Source organism: Myotis lucifugus, unplaced genomic scaffold (genome assembly GCF_000147115.1).
Source record: "Myotis lucifugus unplaced genomic scaffold, Myoluc2.0 scaffold_139, whole genome shotgun sequence".
Taxonomy (NCBI): Eukaryota; Metazoa; Chordata; class Mammalia; order Chiroptera; family Vespertilionidae; genus Myotis; species Myotis lucifugus.
In genome coordinates, this window is record NW_005871187.1 from 2650180 (window position 1) to 2658076 (window position 7897).

Sequence of the window (7897 nt, forward strand, 5' to 3'; positions counted from 1 at the left end):
TAAGGGTTAAAAAAATCTACATCTGAGTCTACCGTTACTTACATACAATTGGAAAGGATAACGAATATGGGTCAAATGGGCGTGGGTATTTGACCCGGGACTCTTTCGGCTGTAAAGTAGATTCGTAACTGAGCTATGAAGAGCTGGGTATCATTTTCCAGATAGCCCTAGTGCGTAAAATATGCTCTACCGTGCCCTTCCCGTCAATGAAACGTCAAGGATATTGCACTGTTCGGATTTTGCTCTCTCTTCCTGATCCATACATCCTAAGTTATCTGTGATCTAGCAGTACAATTGATGTTTACGAGATTCGCTTTCCTGGTAGGCTGACTATTCAGTGGGATTGATTATACCTCACGCATGCGATCCGGTGTCTAAGAGCGCAGCGATATGCAGTCTTGTGTTGGGCCTCTCCCCATACTCCTGGTCATCCCCCCGGGCGAGCAGAGCGTCGTACTCTCGAATGACCGATATTACGTAGGAGCACCTGTTGAATCGGCTTTATCAATGTGATGTTTGAAACTGTACATTTTCAGTAGATTAAAATGCGCAAGAGCCGGGGCGGGGGTGGAGAGGGCCTGCTCGGGGAGGGAGAGCCCGCTGGGTCCTCAGTCCGAAGGGTGAAGGGTGGAGGCTTTAGGGGAGGTTCCAGGGGAAGATCTCAATAGAACAGTGGTTCTCAACCTTCTGGCCCTTTATTTTTATTTTTTAAATATATATTTTATTGATTTTTTACAGAGAGAAAGGGAGAGGGATAGAGTTAGAAACATCGATGGGAGAGAAACATTGATCAGCTGCCTCCTGCACACCTCCTACTGGGGATGTGCCCACAACCAAGGTACGTGCCCTTGACCGGAATTGAACCTGGGACCTTTCAGTCCGCAGGCCGACGCTCTATCCACTGAGCCAAACCAGTTAGGGCAACCTTCTGGCTCTTTAAATACAGCTCCTCATGTTGTGGTGACCCCCAACCATAAAATTATTTTCGTTGCTACTTCATAACTGTAATGTTGCTACTGTTATGAATCATAATGTGAATATGCAGGATGGTCTTAGGCGACCCCTGTGATAGGGTCGTTTGACTGCCAAGGGGTCTCGACCCACAGGTTGAGAACCACTGCAATAGACTATTCAACAGCTTTCCAGGTGTCTCCACCGATTGGCTGGTGCCAGGGTAGAGGGTCATTATTCAGCGCTGCTGGTCCTGCGGTCAGCCCTGGCGTAGTGTTGCTTGTCTGGTTTTGTTGCTTTTTTTGGGCCTGGAGCTGAAAAACAACTGAGGCCTAGATGTTATCTCTTTAGAGGAAAGGCCAGAGGGTCCAAACCGCATGACCAGTCATATGCTAGGGAGGAAAGGTCACCCTGGGGGCGAGGTCCCACCCTACCATTGTCCTTTGCTAGGCACCTGGGACTTTCCACCTGGTGACCTTCTTCACCTGGCCCGTGGTCCTTGCTCTGCTCACGCCTGTCTAACTGCCTATCAGCAAAGTAAGAGAGTTACATGCTCTGATGTGAATTTTAGAAAGATTCCTTTGAGTAAAGATCCCAAGGTACAATTTAACTTCCAAGTTCCTTATCATTAGCAGCTTCATTTGAGGGTTGAATCTTCTTGAGTCTAAAAAAAACAGATTTTTCAGGTCAGGCCAAGTAATCCCGAGTTCTCAGAAAAGAGTAGAAAGATTTGTTAGTGCTTTCTCAAGTGAGGTTGAGTTGGGTTTTAATATCCCCTCTTTGAATGAGGCTTGGTTCCATGGCCAATTTTATTGCTCGGTTGGGGGAAAAAAAATTAAAACTTTTGTACCTACATTACTCAACAGCCTCTTTAGAAACGTTTCCACTCACCTCCACGTGCCTCGCCGCTGGGATCAAGAAGCCAGAGGCATGCTGGAAAAGTGTTATCACACTTGCATAAGACCAGCCCCTCCCTGAAGATGTTCTGGAGACAAAGCCAAATGAGGTGGAGCTGGGCAGGGCTGCGGCTTCAGGCTCAGGCTTGCAGGCTGGCTTGGGGATTAGAAGTCCTAAACGGGTTGGTGGAGTTGTTCCTCTCCCTTTGTTTCCTGTTAGGTGATACGTGAGTTGGTTGTGTTTGTATTTCGATGATTCCCCGGTGCACATTGCTTTTGAAAACAGCAGTTTGCAGGATTAGCTAATAACCATGCTGTAGTCCTTGTTCAAACCCAGTGAACAGTGATTTAATCTCAGATTGCTCAACGCAGGCTTCAGGTTCTCTCTCCACCTAGCTCCAGCTGTGCACAGGGAGGGTGACTGAGATCCTCCAGGTGTGGGGGTAAGAGAATTTCTTTTCAACAACATACCCCCCCCCCCCCCCCCGCCAGTTGATTATATGGTATACCATGCAGATCTGCAATTTAGCTTTGAGCTGCTCCTAATTTGTTCCATGATCTGGGATTACTTCTCCCATTCTCTGAGGCTTAGTTATAAAGTGAGAAAATTTGACTAACTGCTGGACGTTTCCTTCTGGCTCTCGGAGGGTCTGGTCATCAGAGGGGTAATATCGCATCACTGCATTTAAAGGCAAAGCATGAAACTGTAACAAACTCCTCAAGCACTCCTCTGGGTCTGCACCGTTGCCTGTGTTTGCACATTGATTTGTAAGTGAAATTGCAAATCTTGTCTAATATACAGGATTATATAAAGTTGAGGAAAAGTCATGTTGAAAAAACAAACAACAACAACAAAACAAAGCAGAGACCTAGAATTAATTTTTTTTTTTTTGCTGCCCAGCTGGTGCCAACCTATGAACCAGGAGGTCACGGTTCAATTCCCACATAGGACAGAAGCCCCGTTACAGGTTTGATCTCCAGTAGGGGGCGTGCAGGAGGCAGCTGGTCAAGGATTTTTTCTCATCTTAGATGTTTCTATCTCTCCTCCCTTTCTCTGAAATAAAATTTTAAAAATATTTAAAAATTTTATTTTGCTTTATTAAGGTACTAGAGGCCCGGTGCACGTAACTATCACCTCACATTGTTACCTTTAAAAAAAATTTTTTTATTTTAGAGTTCATCTTATATAGATTTTTGGGAAGTGTGAACTTCAGGGACTGCCAGACTTTCAGAAATGGAAATGTATGTAAGGATAGGCTGACGTTTAGCTGTGAAAGTGTGGTTACTGGAGTGAGACTATAGCTAACTGGCTGACTTTAGAAGGGTGAGGCTAGCACCAACTCTGGTTTTCAGAAGTATGGTAACTGACATTGTCATTGATGGGAATAAGTTTAAAAATGATCTGGCAGTTACTTGGGCTATGACCAAAGAACAAAGGGGCCATTTTTGGAGAAACCTTTTATTGTTAGTACCTAACATAGTGTCTTAATTGGTTAGTATTTGTTGACTGACTAAATGAATAAAAAAATTTTTTCTCCCTCATCTTAAGTCCAGAAGAAACAATATACTTTAAAAGTCCATAAAAGCCATATCTTATCCTGGCGGGTATGCACCAGCAGGTCACTGTTCAATTCCCAGTCTGGGCACCTGCCTGGGTTGCAGGCTTGATCCCAGGTAGTGGGTGTGAAGAGGCAGCCAATCGATGACTCTCTTTCATCAATGTTTTTCTCTCTCTCCCTCTCCCTTCTTCTCTCTCTTAATGTTAAAAAAACAAACACCAATATCTTTTTTTTTAATTAAATCTTTATTGTTCAGATTATTACAGTTGTTCCTCTTTTTTTCCCCCATAGCTCCCCTCCACCCGGTTCCCACGCCACACTCTGCCCCCCCCCCCCCCCCCGAAATGGCCTGATACCTTGAAAACCAAAATCTTTTATATGGAATTTTTGGATTTGAAAAAACAGGGCTCCCCTGGAATGGAACCTGGATTCTTTGCCCACTGGAACAGAAAAATGAATCCACGGACAGAAAAAGCAAAAGTAAAGGGGAGGATTTAATAAAAAAAAAGCAAACACTCCCACTTGGTGGGAGGGGAAGGGGCCCAAAGAAAGGACTCCCCCAAAAGGAGGGGGGAAAGGGCCCACAGAATGGATTCCCACTTGGGGAGGGGGAAGAGTCCCACTGAGTTCCTTTTCCCTATGGCTTATAAAGGCTGCAGATCTTACTATAGCAACTCCTGGGCTCAAAGATGAACCTGGGAAGTGTGAGGTTCTCCCCCGCTCCTTCCTTATTGTTTTTCTATTCCCTTTGGGCTTTCTTCTCCTTCTGGATGAAGGGCTTCCTTCCCTTTACTAGTATTGTGTAAATATAGACCTTTTGCTATTCCCAGCTCCCTCATTCTATGGAAATGTACCTGTTGCAGCTTTTCAGCTTCCCTACTCTATGGAAATATACCTTCTGCTGCTCTGCAGCCCTGTGCTTCTTGCATGATCCTCTTAATTTCCAAAATTTCTAAAAATTCCTAAACCTGTTCTATTTTACCCCTAAAATTCCTGTTTCATCTTAAAAAGACAAAAACAAAATGTTCAAAGCCACCTAAATGCCCAATGATAAGAAAATAGCCCTAGCTGGTTTGGCTCAGTGGATAGATCATCAGCCTGCAGACTGAAGGGTTCCAGGTTCGATTCTGGTCAAGGGCACATAACTGGGTTGCGGGCTTGATCCCCAGTAGGGGGCGTGCAGGAGGCAGCCAGTCAATGTTTTTCTCTCATCATTGATGTTCCTTTATTTTCAAATATATATATTAAGAATTCTTTTTTTAAATATATTTTTATTGATTTCAGAGAGGAAGGGGGGAGAGAGAAACATCAATTATGAGAGAGAATCATTGATTGATTGGCTGCCTCCTGCATGCCCCACAATGGAGACTGAGCCCACAACCCAGGCATATGCCCTTGACCAGAATCGAACCCAGGACCCTTCAGTCCGCAGGCTAACGCTCTATCCACTGAGCCAAATCAGCTAAAACTTAAATATATTTTTATTGATTTTTTACAGAGAGGAAGGGAAAGGGAGAGAAAGAGCTAGAAACATCAAGCACATGACCAGGAATTAAACCGTGACCTCCTGATTCATAGGTTGATGCTCAACCACTGAGCCACACAAGCTGGGCTCTGCTTTGATTTTAGAAAGACTGCATAGCTCTCCCTTGTCTAGCAAGCCATAAGTTCAGCTTTTTGTTTTGCTGGCTTCTTCCTTTCAGCACAATATCAAGGGTAAAAATTAAAATATTCATTTTCTTCAAAGACATTATGACTTAGTTGGAGATATCTCACACACAAAAAAACTATTATAACTGGTCATACTATAGAGAAATAGTAACAAAGAGACACATCCTACCAGGAATTCATGAGAAAGCTTTATAGAATGGGCCTTGAAGGAGGTGTAACTAGTGTTGTGCATACATACCTAGGAATAAAAATATCACAGTAATGATCACAGACTAGATTTTCCTGATTTTGTATTGTGATCAAAATGCCGTAACAAAATGCCGTAGAGCAGGCGGCTTTACAACAGTTATTTTCTCACAGATCTGGATGCTGGAAGTCTGAGGTGGGGTGCCAACATGGTTGGTTCCTGGTGAGAGTTCTCTTCTTTGCTCCGGATAGCAGAGTTTTGGCTCCGTCCTCACATGGTGGGGAGAGAGAAAGAGCAAGCTCTCTGGTGTTTCTTCTTATAAGGACACTAATCTTATCCGATGAGGGCCCCATTCTTGGGAATCACTAGGTCCACATCTGATCATGTTACATCCTTGCTTGAAGTTCTTCAGTGGTTCCTTATTCCACAGAGGCTAAAACCTAAACATCTAAAACTCTCAGCTGATATTCTTATTTCCTATTTCACTGAACAGATAGGAGCAATCAGAAGAGAATTTTCATTCTCCCATTTCAACTACACACCTGGCTGCATTTGTGCCATAGGCTCTGCCTTTCCTTGTGCATTTATGCATGAACTGCCCACACTCCTGTCCAAGGCCAGCATTCCCACTTGTACACTAGACCCCTCAAGGACATCACTCTATCAATCTTTCCCTTTTTTTTCTATGCCATCAACTTCACCCTCTTTATGGGATCATTCTCATCACAAACAAACATATTTCTGGCACTACAAAAAAAAAATCTCTGTAGACCTCGGTCTCCTCTGGTTTTAGCTCCATTTCTCCTTAAAGAAAATCTACTTGGTTGTCTGTGTTCATTGTCACTAATTCTGCTCTTTCCATTCTTTCTTGAATACATTCTAATCATGTCTTTGTCCTTAAAACTGCTTTTGTCAAGGTTACCAATGACCTCCACATTGCTAAATGTAGCAGACAGTTCTCAGCCCTTATCTTAGTTGATTGATAAGCCTAGTGTGACACAGTTAAACAGATTCAACTCCTTGAAAGACTTTCCCTACTTCATTCCAAACACTGCAAGGTTTCTGATTTTCTCCTGCCTCCTTGGTTTCTCTTTCCCAAATTCCTTGCTTTATTACAAAGATTCAGTCTGTGGTCCTCTTGTCTCATGAACACTCGATCTCTTGTTGATAATCAATTCCACCTACCAGTGTATGTTTTCATCTCCTAACTCCCTATATCTAGTCCCCAATTATCTCTTGGATACGGACATGTATAGCTAGCTGCTCGCCAAATCCCCATCCTCTCTCCTCTACATCTCAGTGAATAACAATGCCATCCTTTCAGAATCTCAAACCAAAAACGTTGGAGTCAATTTCTTCCTTGCACATCAAGCCCTCACATTGCTCAAGTCTTTGCTCAAATGTCATCTCACTGAATCCTTTTCAGACCCCCGGTAGTGCAGTGATTCCCAAAGTGGGCGCTACTGCCCCCTGGTGGGCGCTGCAGCGATCCAGGGGGGCAGTGATGGCCACAGGTGCATTTGTTTTAACTTTTTTTGTATTACCTTTCTATTCTGAGTTCAATAAATAGTTTCATAATTTCAAACTTAAATGTTTCTAATTTACACCTTTCTTTACTATATTTTATGAAAAAGGTTGAAACATTAATACATATATCTTTCTGTTTAATTGCTATTAAAATTTAAAAAAAAATTAATTTCCAGGGGGCACTGAGTAATATTTTTTCTGGAAAGGGGGCGGTAGGCCAAATAAGTTTGGGAACCACTTCGGTAGTGTTTTAAATTGCCACCTCTCTGACCTGAGTTATTCTCCATGCCACCCATCTCTGATTGATGCCATTTTCCTATGGATGAGATACTGTTTTTGACTTTGCATCTTGATTGGGAGTGGAGGGAGGGCAGTTTTTGGGGTTTGTACTAGGTCTTCCCCACTGTGGTAGTTTTACTCCAGAGGCCAAGGACTTGGGTTTTGCCAAGTATGTCTAGTAGAGCGATATTTAGGGAATAGAGACACACTGTGAGTTGAACTCCATTTCTTACCTCATCCCCATATGCCTCACTTTCCAAAGGGATCCATGCTATCATTTCAGGTCTCTGAGTACCAATTTCAAATCAGACCCAATGTCCAGTGGTTCTTGAAATAGCTGGTTACACCCTTCCCCCAGTGTGCAGCCACTTGAGTCCATGGCCACTGGTTTGTTGGGCTGGGAGAATCTTTACCACGTATATGTACCATGGTATTTCTGGGCCCTTCTTCTTGGGGATCTGCCCTCTCTTCACTCAGTGGGTTCCAAGTTGGAAAACTGGTTCAGGTTCAGAAACTTGGCAAAGAATTGTAACTTTTTATTGAGCTGTCTTCAGCCTCCCATTTACCCATCCTTGATTTCTTGTTGGCTACCCATCTTTTGCCTCTAGGGAGGCTGTGTTCTTTTAACCATCTCCATAACTCTTGTGGGCCTGGCTTCCCTGGCTGCCCCTCTGATCTTGCACTTATGACAATAACTGCATCCCTCTGACCTTCAATAGCTAAGCCCTTTCACCTGGCCTCTATTGTTGGGGGTGGCCCTAACATTTCCATGGCTGTTAGTGATCCCTATTCTATGATGACATCTCCCACCATCAGCCCTGGCTTAG